The sequence below is a fragment of the Pezoporus flaviventris genome, unplaced genomic scaffold (assembly GCF_033815535.1).
Source record: "Pezoporus flaviventris isolate CSIRO_AGI_PZ_B2104156 unplaced genomic scaffold, CSIRO_AGI_Pfla_v1 ptg000036l, whole genome shotgun sequence".
Lineage (NCBI taxonomy): Eukaryota > Metazoa > Chordata > Aves > Psittaciformes > Psittacidae > Pezoporus > Pezoporus flaviventris.
The window spans coordinates 41,978,104-41,997,925 of record NW_026892584.1 but is presented as its reverse complement, the minus strand read 5'-3'; the positions used below and the strand labels follow the sequence as shown (position 1 = coordinate 41,997,925).

The 19,822-nt window shown below is 43.6% G+C and overlaps 1 non-coding gene across 1 annotated transcript; it reads left to right on the top strand.

Annotated features, from left to right (window-relative positions):
* The first annotated feature begins 15,795 nt into the window (after nt 1–15,795).
* Nucleotides 15,796–15,914, top strand: LOC133274823 (5S ribosomal RNA). Its single transcript, XR_009745292.1, has one exon. It is a non-coding gene; the product is annotated as a 5S ribosomal RNA (ribosomal RNA).
* Nucleotides 15,915–19,822: the final 3,908 nt, after the last annotated feature.

Here is a 19,822-nt window from a genome sequence, read left to right as displayed (position 1 = left end):
AGTTTGGGCTGGGAGGGACCTTTGAAGGTCATCTAGTCCAACCCCCACCTGCAATAAGCAGGGACATCTTCAATTAGATCAGGTTGCCTAGAACCACATTCAGCCTGGCCTTGAATTTCTCTCAGGAACAGCTCTGAGCAACCTGTGTTTTACAACCCTCATTGTAAAGGACTTTTTTCCTCACGTCCAGCCTCATTCTCCCTTCCTTTAGTTTAAAACCATTACCCCTCTTCCTACAGCAAAACCTGAGCATGAACCTCAGCTCTTCACTGGCAAAAAGGAATATCCACCGCCAGCCAGGGGCCAGGGAAATTAGCTTGTTTGCATGATGTCAGAAAACAGATGTCTTGAGTTCTGCTCCTCCGTCAGATCGTATCCTTTAAAAACCCAACCTGAACAATTAGCAATGTACTTCTGGGGGTGTCTGTGTCACAGACAGAATTCTCCTGGGAACTCTTGAGAGGGAGGGGATGACTCAGGCAGGCTGTGGGTCTCCTGCAATGCTTTCTGTGTTCAGGAGTTAGGGGTTGTGGGACTGAACCCTGCAGATGACACAGAGCTGGGACCAGGTAGTGGTCAGCCTCACTGTGTCTGCCTTATGCTTCATACTGACCTTGTGTAGAAAAGGGGAAAATGAAGTCCTGGAGGCAGGACTGAAATCCTGATGGAGTTTAAAGGTGTGCTGTGAAGGCAGTGGGAAACAGTGAGGGATGTTAGAGGGATTTTCCTTTAGCTATTCTTTTTACACATTTGAGTCAAAAGGACATAATCTTGAGACACTTTCCCTGTTCAACCAAGTAAAGGTTTTGTTGTCATTGATATATTTGTGGTGAGTTCTGGGAATTAGTTACAAAAAAAGAAAAAAGTACTTCTTAGAGAAAATAGTCTGTGGAGTTAGGTGTTGCCATAGTTTTGTGCCTTTTGAAAGCCTGCTTTTTCTGTAGGACAAAATGTCAATTAAAGCCATTCCTGTAACATGTCGCTAGAGGGACATGAAAACGTGCATTAGATTAGCTCCTGTTCTCAGTTATTGCTCTCTTATGTGGAAAAACACAGCAGGGATGATTTAGGGTTCTCCCTTTTTTGACTGAATTAAAGAGTTTTAAATCATGACATTTGAACTGCTTGGTGTTTGTTTAAAAAAAAGAAAACACGTGCTAGCACTGAAGGTATTGTTACAGCATACACTAGTAAGTCTTCAAAGATAAGATACAAAGAAATTTTGTCTTTTGCAGTTCTTTGGAAGTTAACTTCCTAATATCAGGTATTTATATTAAGCTTCCCCCCCTCCCCCCTTCACATATTCCTTTTTATAGTGTAGACAAGTAGTATTAGACCTACGTTCAGTCCAGAGTGTGAGCTCTAGCTCTGAAGCTTTGTCACCTCCAGATTGTGTTTGGCAGCCAGGCAGGCAAAAGAGACTTTCCCATGGACTGCTGCAGTGCACAGCTGGAAGACAGCAATGAAACTGCAAAGGCAGCAAAGACTAGTACTTTGCAAGCATCTCTTCTCTACCCAGCATCAAGCCAGTAAGTCCAGCCTCAATCACCCTATGACTCACACAGGAATGGAAAAAGCCCATCCTGGTGCTGGGCTGAGTCTGGAGACGGCAGCTGCAATGTCTGTCCCCAGGTGTTCAAAACCTGTTGCCTTCCCAGCTGAGACGTGGGATGATTGCCTGCAGCATGCCACACATGCCTGGTGGGATGCCACAGGTGCCCTGGACCACCACCCAGGTTTGCAAACATGCAGCAAGAATCACAGCCCAGGGAATCCTGCTGTTTTAAGCTTAATGATATTGTTATTCACAATTATCCTGAAATAATCCTATGGGCACTCAATGTCTGTGCAATCAAAAACTGGTAGCAACCAGTTTTTGGTTACACGTAATTTGCAGGGAAGCAAATGTGCCACAACCCCCTAAGACCTCTTTCTGTGAAAGCTGTTAAGACAGCACAGCTGAGACATATACTTTCTTGGCCAGTCTGGCTTCCAGACAGCTCCAAGCACATTTTGCCCTGTCTGGCTCAGAGACATGGCTCTTGCAGCTGTTTGCATCCCACCCTCTGCTTTTCCTCCAAGTCTCCACAGTGGCCTTGGCTGCCCAAAGCTGCCTCTGCCTCTCTCCTCACACCAAAACAGCTATACATAAAGTGAAGACTTTTGATGCCTAAATGGGATGAAAGCACTTTTGTTTCTGTATGGGAGATAAGAGGAGGGTGCTGATGACAGCCATATCCTCTGGCTCTGCTCCAGGTGAGGAATTTTACTTACACACCATTTGTCCACAACAACTTGCAAGGGTGCTTGGTATTGTTTTCCCTTCCAAACAACACATTGGGTGGCTTTTGTTTTGCATGAAGTAATTAAGAAGAGGAAGCTGAGCCCTTTCCCTTCATACCTTTGTTTTGCCTGTGTATCACATTACAGGTGCAGGGGTCATAGTGTGATTATGTCAAAGACTGGTGGCAATAAATAGTTCCAGAAGACAATTTGTGTTACCACTGCTTCGGGGGAAAAGCAGGCAGAGTCTGGCTTCGCTTCTTTATTTCTTTTATTTATTTATTTATTTTAATTTCTTTTTTTTTTTGGCATTTTTTAATTTTATTTTTAAAGAAAGAATTTTTAAAGAGGGTGTTTAGGTTTAGTTTGCCCCTCATTAACTCTTGAATGGTTATGAATGCAGCATGATTACTTACATGTTGTACCTGTCACAGCCTCTGCCCTTTGTTCAGCATAGCTAAAATATAGTAGTACCTCATTTCAGTAATAGACCTGACCTAGAGTAAAATGTGCAAATTCTTACAGCAAGTGCAATAATTGCAATTGATTTACTTTTCTATGGGGAAATAATGTTTGTCTTAAACAATAACTCAGCTTTTTCTTAATTGTATTACGTTAATATCATATTAATCTGTATTCATACCCACACACTAAGTCGTGAAGTATATTTGGACTCGGGATTTTTTTTTTTGCCTTACCTTAATGATACATGCAACTCGAAATTTGTTGTCAAATCTGAGAACCTCCTTGTTGTCCATTCCATAGAAGAAAGACAAAAAGTAATGAAAAAAAAAAACACTGCCCATAATCAAGAAAGCCCTATCTCTCCTGCCACAGCTCCTATGTTTATTTTTAATCCAGTTGTGGGTATGATGCTGTACTAATGATGTGTGGGAGCTCCAGACTATTTCTTATTCATGGCTCAGAACATTTGCTTTCAACAAATGTCTTTTAGACACACATGTGACCTTTTGGCTCTCTACACCTAAGTCCACCTGCCAAAATGGCAACTTGCCTGCTCATGAATGTGGTCCAACTGCTAGGGCATGGAAGAAACCAGCGTCTGTGGCCCTGTAAATGCCATTTTGTTGCAGAACACTCCCTCTTCTCCCAGATGCATGGTGCACATGGCTCCTGGCTTCAGGGAGCAACCAGCCACCTAATTTCCAGAAGATGCCAGCCACGGACAGTTGGTTGGGGTGTCTGAGGGGATGCAATGGCACATCCTAGCTGGCACTGAGCAAGGGAGGTGCCCTGACATGGAAGACCCACTGGCTGCAGGGTTTCTGCAAACGTCAGTCACAGAGAGCACTGGTTTCCTTGCAATGGGAGATTGTGACAAAGCTGAGACACATCCTGTAAAATCAACACATTGCAGCAGGGCAGAGTCACAAATACAATACTGGTCACTTTTCTCCTTCCTGAGATCAACCTATGCACCTCACAAGAAAGATTTTAACAGCGTTTTTTTCTTCAAAATAGATATATTTTGTGAACGTTACTTGATTTTTATTTGGAGGGGATGAAATTTCAGTTTGGGGCCAAAAATCCTGAAGTGTCTGATGTTGTCAAAACACCAAATTTCACAGTATCATATTTGGCATAAAGATTTGAGGGGGAGGACAGGGGTGTTTCTGTTTTTCACTGCATGATGGCTGTTTGAAAGGCAGGTTTTGTTTTCAACTTTTAGGCAGCTGGACACATTTGCTTACTTGAAATGTGGTACATTCAGCTGTTCAAAGTGTCTTCATGTTCAGTTTTTGCAAAAATTATACCTGTTCTGTTTCAAACTGGAAGAAAAGTTTTTCCTATGAAGTAGTAAGTCTCATTCCCCTTCTGTTTTGGCTGCATTCAAAACATCAGAGAGAATTTTCCAAGAGTATTATTTATAAACTTTTAACTATAAAAACATTTCAATATTTTAATCCTGCAGTGTATGGAAACAAACAGGCAAACAAAACATTTCCATGTTTTTTGATAATTGAAACAACAGTTGCCTGGCCCATGAAATGGGAACGGGGAATTAAACTTTTTTTCATCATATAACACTCAAGGAGGCAGTTCAGTGTAACTGTCCAAAGAGCAAGGTTAGCAAAAACATGTAGAACTTTTCACATCCTGCACTAATTACATTGGGGAACTTTTTTACACAGGATGCTGTGGACGCCAAAAGTACAAATGAGTTCAAATTGGGATTAACAAATTTGATGTAGAAGGCCTATCAGGGCAATTATGATATTGCAGATACTACATCCAGCTCAGGAGGTCCCAGGACTACACACTGCTATGTTTCCTCTGCTTCCTATAGTTTTTCCTTACATGTCTGCTGCTGTCGAAGGAAAGATAAAAGTTTAGAAGAAACTTGGTCTGACCTTGTCCTTGTGTCGTTGGCTAGCTGATCAGAGAACATGGACAACAACTATGGCATGCTAATGCAAATGAAGAGTGTAAAAGGAGACTTCAAATGAAACAAGACAAAACAAACAAACAAAAATATCTTTGGTTTATATTCCTTTGAAAAGTACTTATGTATTTCAATCAACCCTGTTTTCCAGCCTCAGTCATCTCAATAGCTGCAGGACACCGAGCAGGGTCTCACTGCAGAGACCTTGTTAGTAAAGTGAAAACTGTGCATCAATAGCAGACAGGAGAAGGAAGATGAAGATTTTAAGATGGTGAGAGCAGAGAGGGCCCCATTTGGCAGCTATTTAATGCTTATTTTAATACCATATTTGGCACCCAGTTACCATAGTGACTGGCAGCTGATTGACAGGATTACGTAATGGAGCTGTCTCTGTAGAGCAAGAACCATATTTTCATCACTTTGCTACTGGAGATGGGACTGCTGTGCAGTATGCTCAAATTAATGGAGGGTTTTGAACAGGATCTTCTGTTTAAGCACTCAAATATTAACAACTCTTTCCCAATGAAATGCGAGTAAAAGCCGTCAGGACTTTACGGGTATCAAGATGTCCCATAATCATCACAACCGTCTGACAGACCTTGTGGCAGCTGCCAGGCTGGCAACACAGAGCACCTATTGAACTAGTGGGATGACACCCCAGGGACCTCTTGTTTAAATGTAAGCCTAAAACCATTGCTTTCAGAAATGTCTTAGAACAAAAAGGTATAAATAAGGATAAGGGTAATAAAAAAATAAAATACAAGGAGTCAGGGGATATCACAGCAATTATCCTCTTGGATATTTAAAACAGTTTTGATAACTGAGGCACAGTGGTGGGCATGACCTAGCCTTGTTTGCTTCTGAAGAGCAAGTGAAGTGGTTTGACAACTTCCCTGTGGGACATTTACCACATCAGTAACCAGAATCAAACTTGTCCCAGTGCTGTCTCATAGCTAGAACTTACACAATATCCCTTGATTTTGAAAAGGTAGGTCTTGTTGTCCCTGATCAGATATTCCCAGGATTTGCTCACATGTCAGTGGGATTCATGTGCACAGTAAGGGAGTTTTTTAGATTAGAAGAAAAGGAAAAAGCTCATAGATAATATGGCTGGAGTGTTCCTGATGACTTCCTGTCCTGCAGGATGCTCCTTACCCTCTTTCCTTCCAGGGGGATCTGATCCTGAACTGACTTTTGTCTCATGTAAATCAGACAGTGTAAATCAGGGTATAATAGGTGTCCAAAGAGCAATGCCAGACTTCCCAGTCCTCCTGCTTAAGAGCAGGTTAGCCAGGAACTCACTGTTACCTAGAAAAGCTCAGAGCAACACAGTAATATCCTTTCTGTCTGCAGATGTAGGACCCTGGCTGGCTACACTGAGAGGAGAAGGTGCTGGTGGCTGCTCATGCTGACCAACTGTCACTACCCCAGAGACCTCCTCAGCCACTGTCAGGCAGCAGCAAAATTCACCTTCTTCTCCCAGCTGCTCTCTGGAAGATGCCTTCATCTTTTGTGGCCTCAGGGACAGCCTCAACTTTGGATTTCCTAGCTAGCATCTGGTGGGGCAGATGTTCTCTCACCCACATTTCTGAAGCAGCATGTATTTTCGGTTCCCCAGACTGTTTATAATACCCCTAATAGTACAATAGATTGATGTTTAGGATATTACAAAGTCGGGGGAGGTTCCACGCAGGGTACAGGTACTTGCAGTATAAAGAGCACATGTGTCAATGCATATATGTATAATGTCCCTTGTGAGTGTTAGCGCAGATGCGGTCTGCACATGGGGCAGAGGTACAGTGGGTGACAGAGAGGGCTTGGGTCCACTCTGGGCATGTGTGCATGACTGAGTGGTGTTAAAAATCCTCTTTCTCTGCAACAGCAACTTGTAGAAGTTGCAGACTACACGCCCAGTCTCTGGGCAAGTAAAACAGCTGCTTTTGGCTGTCCTTGGCACATATGCTGAGTAATTTCTGTGGCCAGAGGGATCTTTTACTGCAACACATGCTGTGGAGCTCTCTGGTCTGCATATGGGGAGATGGGGTTTCCAAGGTTTCTTTTGACACAGCCACACTGCTCCTGCAGGGAGTGTGATGGCTAGGGGAAGTTCATACCTTTGCTAATCTGGCTCGAGGGCAGGGCAGCTTGTGGAGCAGGAATATACTTGCCCCTATGAAACACTGAACACTGTAGGGTAGTGAGGGGGAGTTTATTTCCCTAGCTAGAAAATTAGGTTTCTGTAATCCCCGATTGAGTTTTGCATTATCAGATGGAGGTGATAAACCTAACTATTTTTGCATGACTTTAAGCATTCTGGAAACAAAATGCAGTTTTTAGGTCTCCCTTTATTCACGTTTCTTACAGCAGGACCTGGAAAAGAGCCCATTAAAGCCAAGAGCTGAATCTGGCTCGTTACAGAACATCTTTATAGGCCTCTGTGCTCAGAAAGCTGTTAGAGAGTAGTAGTTCTCCTGGACTACATGCCAGAGAGTTTTTCTTTATAAAGATGCTTTCCTTTGGGCTTCCAGCAATGACAAGAACACCTATGCACACACACACGTGTATGCACAAGTCATCCATCTTAGAAAACGTGTTATGCCTTCTAAGCGTTTCTAAATCAAAGACTGATAAATAAAACATGGGATCAGTGTTAAAAGGAAAAAAAGAGCACTTTTAACTGATTAAAGTGCTCACAGTGCCTGACACTGTGAAATAAGAGTTTTGAGCAGCAGGGCCATTAAGAAAAAGGACTGGGTTTGCTGACAGGTACAAACTGTTGTGTGTCTTGTAGCAGCCACTGGCAGAAAAAAAAGCCCCAAAACTACTTTCCCAGCAAAGTCTTTCCAGCAGATAAGGAACTGTAGCTGTCTAAAGTTTTTCGTGTTCTCCAGCTGAATGCGACAGAGCTCCTTTCTCTGAAGGAATAGGAAGAAAATAGTTTTAAGCCCACCAAAAGAAAAAAAGCAAACAAAATCGACATCCTTTCTATTGCTGTAAGGGTTTATTCCAGCTGACTGGAATCTCTGTTGGGGTTTGCAAGTTGTTTTGTTGTTTTTTTTTTCCCCCTCAGTGTCCTAATTCTTCTTAAAGCGCAGTACAGTGTGTTCAGTCCTTTAACCATATTTCCAATTGCTCTCCAGCAGCTGCAAAAGAAGGGGTTTTAAAACTCTATGCATTTTCTCATTCCTCCCAGATTGTTAATGGAGAGGCCAGGACACCTATAGGCTGTATTTGTATAGATGGGTACATTTCTCCATACGAACTGGAATTAACAAATTATGTTTATTTGACTGATCAGAAAAGCTAATCGTTAAGACTGATTTTTCTTTCACATTTCCCTCCTGAGCCTATGGTACCTTGATGAAGGGGAGTCTTACTGCAGAGGTCACTGAAAATCCTTCTGAATATTTTATCAGTTCTGCTTCTTATGGCTTAGTCTACAAAGACTATGTGTGAAGGGCACAGAGCTGAGAGCAGGGGGAGGAGGGATAAACCTGTGTCTGCCCTTGCTTTGCTTTCTGACCAGATCGCAGAGAACATTAGCTGTGGAAGTGGCAAACAAAAAGATTCCGTGCACCATTAGGAGCATGCTTGATATGGATTAAATTCTTATTAGCAAAAAGGAGCCCCAACCAATGTGAATGAAAGTCAGTTGATTTTGCTGTCAGGCTGGTAAGGAGCAGCTTTATGACACCAGCTGGCATCTCATATCTTTTTAGGACTAACTTGCTTATGGATCTCATGGATTTGAAGTGTTGCAGCAAATGGCAGGCCTAGGTTAGAGCACAATAAGACAAATCTGCTATGCTCTTCCCTTAACTCAGGAGTACAATGCAGCCATGTAGTGCCCACTGTGGAAAAGCCATACTGCTGTCTCTGCCATTTGAGAACCATTTACACACAGTCATATAAGCCATCTCCTAAATGCCCTGGACAGCAAGACAAGTGGCCAAAGGCAGGTGGCGGGTAACCTATAAAATTAAATTGCATTATTTATTGGAGAGAGCTAAATTCTATCTTGCCCTAGGATGTCATTATCCACCTCTACTGTATGCTGCTAACAGTCATCTGAAATTTGATGACTTCAGTATCTTCCTAAAATGATGATAATTTAACACCTTCATGAAAGAAACCCCTTTTTGACATACTGACACCCCTGACAGACCGTGGTGTTCATGCAGGGCCTGAATGGGATCAGAGCCTGGCAAACCATGTTTGAGAATCTACCAGAGAGGCAGGCTTGGGTCTTGTCAGTGAAGGGAATCACAAACGTCCCTGGGATGCTGCTTATGGTGGGTTTGGGGCAATAGTGGCGCAACAGCTGATGCTTCATCAGGGGCAAAAGAGATGTGAACACCACCACCATAACCATATGTTTATGGGTTTTTTTTATGTTTTGTTTTGGTTTGTTTTTTTATGTTCTTTTCTAGCCATAGATATTGTCCCTTTCCTTCATTCAGGAGAGAAAGAGGGCATTTTGCGTCTGGCAGGCTAGCTCACCCTACATTCAGTGGTCCTTGCTTCTATTTGTCTTCCATTAATTTAATGTCACTCATAATAAGCATCCTTCCAGCACTAGTGGGTCAGAGCTTATTACAGCATTTTCCTCTCTTTCAAAACTGGTAGGCTGAAGTAACAGAAAAAATAATTCTGCTCACAGGAAGCCATTCTGAGTTTGTTTTTAAATATGTAACTTCTCCAAAATCCTGGAAGAATCTTCTATCTTGGTCAAAAAGGCTTGGATTTTCCATGGCACTGTTTACTTCAACAGCATCTCCAGAATGCTCATGAGGCAATAGGTTTGGTGGAACACTTCAGCCATTATGGGCCTGTCTTCAGCTCACAAGCAGCCTTGGATTTTTCACTTTTTATTTTATTTATTTACTTATTGTAGAATTGACAACCTGCAGACTGATAGCTGAGGTTTATCTACTCGGTATCTGCTGCAGCGTGCAGAGCTGTTGCTGTGATTCTCCTCTCACATACTTCAGCCCTGACAGACAGTGGACATCTCACAGCCTCTGCTGACACAATTAACACCAATTACACCAGCTGTTTTGTAGGGTGAACATTTACCCACTGGGAGCCTGAAAGAGACCAACTCACTTCATATAGGCTACCTGATAGCTGTTAGATAATAATGATTTACTGACCACAGCTGCGTTCTGGCAGATGAGCTAGATTTCATCAGTCTACCCTGACACCTTCAGCCTACAGAACCTGGGACTTTTGAAGGAGTTAATTCCACCCGCTGCTGATATTATTATTCCTTCCTTGTTTTAAAAACTGCTTGGAAATTTGTTTAATTCTCCCTTTGTCCTACAGTGGGATATGAGCAGAATGGGATGTCAGATCCATATCCCATAGAAATGACTCTTCTTCCACTGGACCACCTAGTAATACTCTCTAGCTCCACACAGACAGACCAGTATGCCAGAAGCTGTATGGCATTAAAGAAAAGCAGCAACCCAAGTCCCCATGAAGCACAGGCACAAGTTTAGCCAGTGAAAACCAGGGTAAGCAAAGCACCACAGCACCATGTTCATCAGCTTGTGTGCCCACAGGGGTATGGAAATCTGTTGTGAGGCACTTAACATGCCTCTGACACCTGCAGCTGGGTGGGTAGCAGAATGCCTCCTTACACACAGGCTGTGGTGCTTTTACGACTTCTTTCCCTGAAGTAATCACTGTTGCTTTTGGAGCTGGTCTCTGAGCAGGTGGAGTTTTGGGAAGGTAATAAAGAGGAGGTTGCCCTATGGTGAGTGAGTGGGGAAGCTGCTCCAGCAGAAATGAGGGAGGTGAGGGGCTGATGTGGGGGTAGAAGGGGAAGGGAAAGCAGAGCCACTTCAAAGGGCTCAGACCTTACAAGCCCAGGGCTAACATCAATGGAGACAGGTTTGCACTTTAACTCCATCCTGAGTGACTTTGTGTCACAAGGTGCTTTAGCAATCTCCTCCACGCAACGACAGTAATTTCCCTTTCAGACCAGCTCCTCATACCCAGAAAATACTAAGACTTCATAAAGAAACAAACTGAAATTTATCTCCTACCCTCCAATAACTGGAGTTGAAGAGTCAACAGAGAAAAATCCTATGAGAGATCCTTTGCAGTTCTCAAAGTCATTTTGGTTTATGCTGACATTTAAGTAATTTGTTGGAAATTGGGTTGCTCTGTAGTGCATAGCAGAGCACTACGGAGTCAGGCAAAGTAGACAATCTCCATTCTCTGATCTTGGATCTGTTTCTGAGGTCTGCAGGTTTCTTTTTGAAATCTTCCTTGTAGCTCTCATCATAGTCCAGGCAGAAGAAACAGATGTGGTACAAAAAAAGGGGGAGAACTAGAATGACAACGAGAAAGAGACTCTCCTAATGAGAGACCATGCTAAAGCCAGCAAAACCAGCATATTCATTCCTCTGTATGTCCTATAGCCATTTTCTCTGCATGTCTGCCCCTCCTTTCCTCTCATTACCAATAAATGCTGTTGTCTGTGCCGTGTTATTAACTTTTTTAATATCCCATTTTAAAAATGAGTGTTTTTTATAAAATCTCCCAATTGCTCATGCAAAGAAAATTAACGATTAAGGTGTACAGCATATATTGAAGCAAAAAAGTAACTTTCTGACATTCTCCAGCATACATTACTGGGCAGCAATTTCTGTTTTAAAAATAATGTTTCCTTTGCCAGCTTCATTCTCACTTATTGATGTTGAAACGAATTATAGCAGAAATACATACAATGGTGACATTGTTTTATTTAACTGCCTATTTTAGGCCTAAGACAGAGTGCTTAGGCCTATTCTGACAGTATTCTTACTGAAACAATATTGTTTGGTTTGCTCTTCCTCAGGTTTACTCTTATTTTGGGGTGACTTCCTTTACCTCCTTTCACTCAGTAATGAACTTGTTTGTTTTTATAGCTAATTATTTAAGTCTCTGTATAATTTCTGCTCAGTAGGAATACTGGAAGTTTGGCAATTCCTACAGTTTCTCATTGTTCTGCAAGTTAACAAGCTTCGTTTGATATTCTGGTCTCTCCTCTTTTTACCTTCTTTCGCACATATTTGCTGAAATGAAACGGAGAAGGTGTTAATTTTTTGTGGCAAGGCTGAGGCCCAGTATCTCAGCTTCCTCAAAAAGAATTCAGAGACAAAGAAAATTTTTTGATCTCAGAGCTGTGATTCAAGCCAGTTTACAAATTTCTCCCCACCAAATGCCTTTTTCCACGACTGCTATGTCAGACAAGTGGCACAATAATAACTTATTAACTTATCATAAAATACCCTAGTATCTCCACTGCAAAGGGAAGAAAACATGGGCAGACGAAAGAAAATAGCAGTGTTATATCAGAGGAAAATTTATGCCTTGAAAACAGGATTGTAGGCCATGCCTCAGAACATCTTCAGAGTCCTTCTGACACACCTGAATGGCACAAAGGCACTCTGGTAACCAGTTTCTTTCTCTGTTTTGTTCTTCTGATTATAATCTGAGCATTGTTTATATGCATCGTTTTATAAAGGAGTTCAGTTTTGTTCTTGTCATTCAGAAAACTAATTTCTCCTGCTTACGGATTTTCTCCTAGACGGAGCAAAGTGAAATTCACGCCAAGTAACTAATTTCTGAAATTAAAGAAACCCCAGTTAAGCATTATTCCCAAATCTTCTTGGGGGGGGGGGGGGAGGGACGACACTGGAAGAAGGAAAGAAAAAGATTTTTGTCATTGCTTTAAGAAAAATGGGTGATGCATGAAATTGAAACTGACTCTGCTGGATGAGGTGATGAGTAAAGATGAAGCATTCCTTTGTCTTTTGAGGGGAGTAGCAAGCAGATCAGTAAGGCTGACCCTTTGGCCTTCTGAGGCTGCTAGTAAAGGTGCTCTACCATTATTGCCTTTTTCTGCATGGAATTTTCACCCCTTCCATTTTCAAATATATACTTTCCTCTGAAAAGATTTACACTTAAAATGTTGATAAATCTCTAATTTGCTGTTTACCTGTGCTAGTGGTTCTAACTGAAATCAAAGGCTCTATTGTGCTTAGATGCTGTTCAGTCATAATAAGATTCAGTCCCAAAGCTGAATATTTTACAGATTAATAAGGCAAGACAGACCAAACAGGTGAAGTGAGGAGGGGATGCAGTCTTCCTGAGATCATAAAGCAGGTCATTGACAGAGACAGGGACAGATCCACAGCCCTTTAACCTCACTCTGCTACTTTCCACTTCTACATGATGAGTCACATTCTGGATTAAAAGAAACTGTTAATTTGAATAGTTGTTGTTGGGTAATTTTTTTTTCCTGCCAACACAGAAAGAATGATATAAAGTTAGAAAATTCCAATTTAACATGAAAATTAAGCATTCCAGACTCACATAAAACAGCAACTGACTCTTCAATGCAGAAACCCCTATTAGAATGCTTGGGATGCTTGCATAAATATCTTTTACTTACAAATACTTTGTAATTTTATTTGCTATTAAGAATAATTTTAAGTTGGATGCATATTTTTCACACTGCTTCCTCCAAGGCCAGAGCACTGAGGTTAATTTGTCTTCCATCTCCCCAAATCCCATCCATTTTCCACATCCACTTATTTGTTAAGCAGGCAAATGACAGCATTTTTGTAACTGGCCATCTGACACACGCCGGATTTGCAAATTTGCTGTCACCTCTTGGCATGGACAAATAAAGCGTTGAGTGGTTACTGCCTTTCCTTTCATATAGCACTAAGCTGAGCTGCTGATCTCCATCTAAGAGCAAACTTCTACAGTTCTTTTAGGACGCTTTGTCCATCTGACAAATTTACTTGAATGTGTCCAAATATTACTGAGGGGAGGACTAGCAAGACACAGTGGCCATGTCGATGATATTGCTATAAAAGCCAGGCTAAAAAGAAATGACTGATGGCAAGTCTAAAATACATTTTGTGAGAAGGTAAGGGTCTGCCCCACTTGAGGCAATGGAACAAGAGTCATTGCCAATCCAAAGGCCATATGATGTTGTTTATTACAGGATTGAATCTTAAGCATGCAAGCACTTCTGAAGGGCTTTGTAGATAAAAGGGAGCCCTGTTGAACACAGCTAGAAAGTGACCTAAGAAAACCAACTCTCATGCAGATCACCAAAGACGAAAAAGGCAACACCAGTTTAAGTTTGATTTGACATCTCATTCTTCATATATTTGCTTTATACAAATGTATTCTGTAATCTTTGTTCATAGAAAATCAGTTTCAGGCCTGCAAATGACATTTCTTTCATGATGTAATTAAAAAAAAAATAAAAAATATTTGTGGCAGTGATGGTAGACTGTGCTGGAATTAATCCCAACAAATTTCTCTGAAACAAGCAAAACCAGACAGACACTGTACTGTTTCTTAGCATTGCTCATTAGTCTGCTATTAACAGAATTGGAGAGGGAGGGTAGGTACTGTCACCTTGGGTCTGAAAGTGGAGGCTAGACAGCTTAAATTCCCTTATACAGTCAGTTGAAAGAGAGACTCCTCCAAAGGCAAGTTCAGAGCACCAAAAGCATATGGCTGCATGGAGTCAACAGATGTTGATGCTGCAGAAGCAGTGCATGCCTGCCCCTTCCTCCCTGATCCCAGCCTACTTCCTGTCAGCAGGGGGGCTCAGCATCTCACCCTCTGTGCTACTTCAGAGAGAAAACTAAGCCACAAACGGGAAGGATGAGTTGTTTCCTGTGTTGATTTGGCTTCCAGAAGGAGAAAGAAAAGACCAGCCCTGCTCCCATGAGTTGCACCAAGCTTTTGTATCATCTATGAGTCTGCAACTTACCCAGGGAGCTCAAGGAGACCAGTTTTTAATTCAGACAAATCAGTACATAACCTAAAATACGTTCTACTGCACCAATAAGACAGAGTCAGTGTCCTGCCAGAGCCGAAACGTACTCATCAGTTTACCCTCCCTTCATCTACTTGTCTTTTCCACAGCATTTGCTATTCTTCTCTTTCCTGGCAAATGACCTGCAAGAGGGTTATTATCTCTAGGAGACTGTAATGAGGTGGGGGTCAGTCTCTTTTCCCAAGTAAAAAGTGGTAGGATTAAAGAAAGTGGCCGCAAGTTGCACCGGAGGAGGCTTAGATTGAATATTAGGAAAAATTTCTTCACTGCAAGGATTGTCAAGCATTGTAACAGGCTGCCCAGAGAAGTGGTTAATATGTAGTGCTTAAAGACACAGGTTAGGGGTGGATTTGGCAGTGCTAGGTTAATGGTTGGATTCAATGATTTTAAAGGTAAAGCCTGGTACTCATTGCACTCATGCCTTAGTGAAAATAAAGAATAACTCAGCAATGTCAGAAGTGATTCTGAATCTCAACTATTAAAAAAATCAACCAGAAAAGGAGTTCAGAGCACCTTGTGTATATATTATATATATTGTATATACTGTGTACCTTGAGTATATATTCCTAGCCTCTTGCAGTCAGAAGGGGAGCAGTCCAAGGGTTTTATCTAGAGGCCGTATGGTGTCTGAGTTGTTCCTAAAGTCAAGCAGGTGCAATAGTTACCTAAGCCCCGCTGGAATGGAACAAAAGCCAGGCAGGTGTCGTGGTTTAAACAAAGTCAGCCATAAATCACACAGTCGCTCTCTCGCTACCCCCCTTTTTGCCTTCCCCCTGCTCCTGGAAGGATGGGAAGGAGAATCAAAAGAATGTAACTCCCACGGGTTGAGATAAGAACAGTTTAGTAACTAAGGTATAACACAAACCACTACTGCTACCACCAATAATAACAATGATAAAGGAAATAATAAGGGAAGAGAATACAACACCTCAGCATCAGCCAACTGATTACTCACCCTACCCCACCCGACCGAGCACCAATCGATACCTCATCCAACCCCACAGTCCCCTAACCCTTCTGGGTATCTCTCCGTTACCTCCTGGGCATGACGTGCTGTGGTATGGAATACCTCTTTGGTCAGTTTGGGTCAGGTGTCCTGTCTCTGCTTCCTCCCGGCTTCCCCTCCTCCCTGGCAGAGCATGAGGCTCACAAAGTCCTTGGCCAGACCGAACATCTGAGCGGTAACTAAACCATCACTGTTATCAGCACCATTCCCAGGCCAAAAGTCAAAAACACAGCACTGCACCACGTGGCCTACGGCCACACCACCCTGAAAACGCCCGATCTCGTCTGATCTCGGAAGCTAAGCAGGGTCGGGCTCGGTTAGTACTTGGATGGGAGACCGCGTGGGAATCCCGGGTGCTGTAGGCTTTATTATCCACCCCTTATTCCATACCATTCACGTCGTGCTCAGATCCCACATTTTCAATACACCATCGCTCTCCCACATATATACATCCATATACATACAGACCAAGAGGAAAAAAAATCATTTTCTTAGTGCATGGACCAATCCTGCTCTCAAACTAGAAGTCAAAACACAGCACTGCACCAGTTAACACAAAGGAAAAAACATGACTGCTACTGCTGAACCCAGGACAACCAGCTACTAAGAAGGAGAAAAAATGACTGCTACTGCTGAACCCAGGACAGTATCCACCCCTTATTCCATACCATTCATGTCATGCTCAGATCCCACATTTTCAATATACCATCACTCTTATCTCAGTGCACTCTTATCTTAGTGCATGGACCAGTCGCTATAAAGCTGCTGAGTCCATCTGGTCCATGATGTCAGGCTCCATCTCTTGTAACAGTCTTTCAGAGCAGGAGAGGCTGTGTGCAGTGTTCACACTCATGGTTAATCTGAGCAATAGCATCCATTGCTAAGTCCACTCCTCGATCATGAGTCCATCTCCATGTTGCATCTCTGCCCTGATGGCCTGAATGTCATGGGCCCACCAGGCTCAAAATAATTCACTGTCCCCTTCAGCAGTTTCTGCAGCTTGCTGCTGGGGACTCCATACAGCTGCCTTCCATCTCCAATGCTTTCAAAGCACTGGAGGGGCCCAGTGGACTAGATACTTGCCCATACTGTCCCACACACCCTGCCACTCATGACTGTTCAGCTTTGGGGAAAATCTCCTGGTCCTCCCATATTGTTGTTTAACCCCAGACAAGACCCAAACCTGACTCTGCTTAACTTCTGAGATCAGACAAAATGGTTGTGGGTAGCACACACTCTGTGTGTGTGCCGACATGCAGATCCCCATCACGATCAGCAGGCAGGTCCCAAGGATACCCAAAGGCCATTCAAAACCTTCAGAACTCTCACACGATGCTGCTGTACTTGTCACTGGGGCTGGTGTAGCTGCTGTGCTTGCCGGCTCTCCCACCACCGGCTTCTCTTTTCCTGAGTCCAGCTCTTCCTCCTCTGCCTTGCTGGGAAGTGCTGCGTGGTCTCCTGCATCCTCCTGGGGCTCGGCGGGCGGCTTCCGGGGGATGCTCTCGGCCGTCACGGGGCTGGGGTCGGCCGCGGGGCTCGGCTCGGCTCGGCCGCGGGGCTCGGCTCCTCCGCCGCCTTCTCCCTCTGCTCTGCAGCCGCCTCCTTCCGCTCCTCGACCGCCCCGACCTCCTTCACCGGCAGCCGTCCCCTCGCGGCCTCCGGCCCCGCTCCCGCCGCCGTTTGGTCCCCGGGGCCGCTCTCCCGGGCCGCTTCAGCAGCCGCCGGCTCCCGGGGCCGCTCCCCCTCGGCTCCCCGCGGCCTCACGAAGACGGAGGCGAGGGCGAGGGCCAGGCCGGTGAAGAGCAGCCGGACGGCCAGGTACAAGTCCACGGCCACGTCCGTCCCGCCCTGCTGCTGGAGCCCGCCCGTAGTACAAGCCATTGCCGTAAAGCACAGTGAGACAAGAACCTTAGCCCAAGCCCCACACTTGATAAACACTAACACAGCAAATACCGGCTCTAAGTAAGTTACAACATTCTGAAGCTGTGAGATCAAGAGAAACAACTTTGACAGCCAATATATCGGCATTGTGATGAGTGACTATTAATCTGGTCAGATCAGTTGTTACCTCAACCCCTCATGCCCCATGTTGAGCACCAAAAAGAACTGTCATGGTTTGAACAAAGTCAGCCATAAATCAAACAGTCGCTCTCTCGCTCCCCCCCTTTTTGCCCTCCCCCTGCTCCTGGAGGGATGGGAAGGAGAATCAAAAGAATGCAACTCCCACGGGCTAAGAACTGTTTAGTAACTAAGGTATAACACAAATCGCTACTGCTACCACCAGTAATACTAATAATACTACATCCCTGGCAGTGTTCAAGACCAGGTTGGATGAGTCCTTGGGTGATATGGTTTAGTGTGAGGTTTCCCTGCCCATGGCAAGGGGGTTGGAACTTGATGATCTTAAGGTCCTTTCCAACCCTAACTATTCTATGATTCTATGATTCTATGATAAAGGAAATAACAAGGGAAGAGAATACAACACCTCAGCATCAGCCAACCAATAACTCACCCCACCCCACCCGACCGAGCACCAATCGATACCTCATCCAACCCCACAGTCCCCTAACCCTTCTGGGTATCTCTCCGTTACCTCCTGGGCATGACGTGCTGTGGTATGGAATACCTCTTTGGTCAGTTTGGGTCAGGTGTCCTGTCTCTGCTTCCTCCCGGCTTCCCCTCCTCCCTGGCAGAGCATGAGGCTCACAAAGTCCTTGGCCAGACTAAAACATTTGAGCAGTAACTAAAAGCATTGGTGTTATCAGCTCTGTTCCCAGGCTGAAAGTCAAAAACACAGCACTGCACCAGCTACTAAGAAGGAGAAAAAATGACTGCTACTGCTAAATCCAGGACAGCAGGATAGCCTAGATTGGCACTAGATGCCTGTGATGAGCTCCATGAATCATTCTGCAGATAGCTCTCCATTATCCTCAAGGGAGTTGAGGCTGGTACCTCTTCAGAGGTACAACACACCTCACACAAACAACTGGAGGTGGTATTAAAAGTCAGTTCTGTCTAACCAAAGTGGACTTATTAGGCATTGAGATTTTTCATACTAAATAGCAAAACATACAGATCCTCTGTCTTCCACTGGCAGAAGGGCACCTCTACATCGCTCAGGGGTACAACCAGCTTAGGGCTGAAAGCAGTGCCAATGATTTTGCCCAGCTGCAGCAACTAGCTGACACAGTTATACCATTTCCAGAACTGTCTTTGCACAACTTTCCTCAGCTCTTCCAGTCCAAGGTCAGCTTTTGCCAAGGCACAGCCCTGACCTGAACCTGCACCTTTGTCTGAAGCAAAAGTCCCTCTAGTCTGCCACAGTGCCTGTCCATCAGGCTTAAGTCAGAGCTCAGTCCTGTTGCCAGGTATCTGGAAAGAGAGAATTTCTTTTTGTAGAGAAGCTCACTTTTGTTTGTCAATATACTTGTTCTTCCTGAATAAAAGCATTTTCCGTACCAAGAGAAGGTTAGCTCCCCCTCCTCTTTTCATTTAAGGGCTAATTCATATGCAAGCTAATTTGTTCTGGCTATTATTACAATTTATTTCTGTTGCTACAGGGCAGCCAATAACTTTAATAAAGGAGGTTCCAGTTACCCAATCTTCCCAGTTAATAAACTGCATTGAAATACCCAGGATGAATTAGCTCCCACATGCTACAAATACAGAAAATTACCATGCTGTACTGTTATCACCACCACACAGGTACAATTAAATGTGTGTTATGCATGGAGCTACACAGAACATTACCAGTAATGTCAAATGCAATTAAAAAGGAGCTATTGTGAGGCTTCATCTGAAAAATCATCCTGCTTGTATGTACTTTACAGTGGATTGCTCACTGGATAGGGCACTATTGAAATCACTTGGTGTTTGAGATTCACAGGAGAAAGCTAAGTAAACAAAGGAGCACAGCCTGCCACAGAGATGGTTAATAGTGAGGAGCTGAGGCCTTCCACCTTGGTTGAAAGCATAAGATATTTATTTCCTGCATCACTGGACCACTATTTGTTCATTAATGTTGACCTTATTGTGTACAGGCACTGTTCAGAGGGTTGTAGGTTTTCTTCAGCCATGTGAAATAGCCTTCTTCTATAGAAGTGACAGTTTTATATAAGTCCACTGCTCTGTTTAATAGATCATCTTTCCATCACGTTATGCTCTAGTTCTTCTCCTTTTATCTTTAAAACTTTATGCTTCAACCTTCTTTTTATACCCCTGTCATCCTGAAGACACCCCCAGTCCAGGCAATTGCCACAGTAAAACTGTTAGT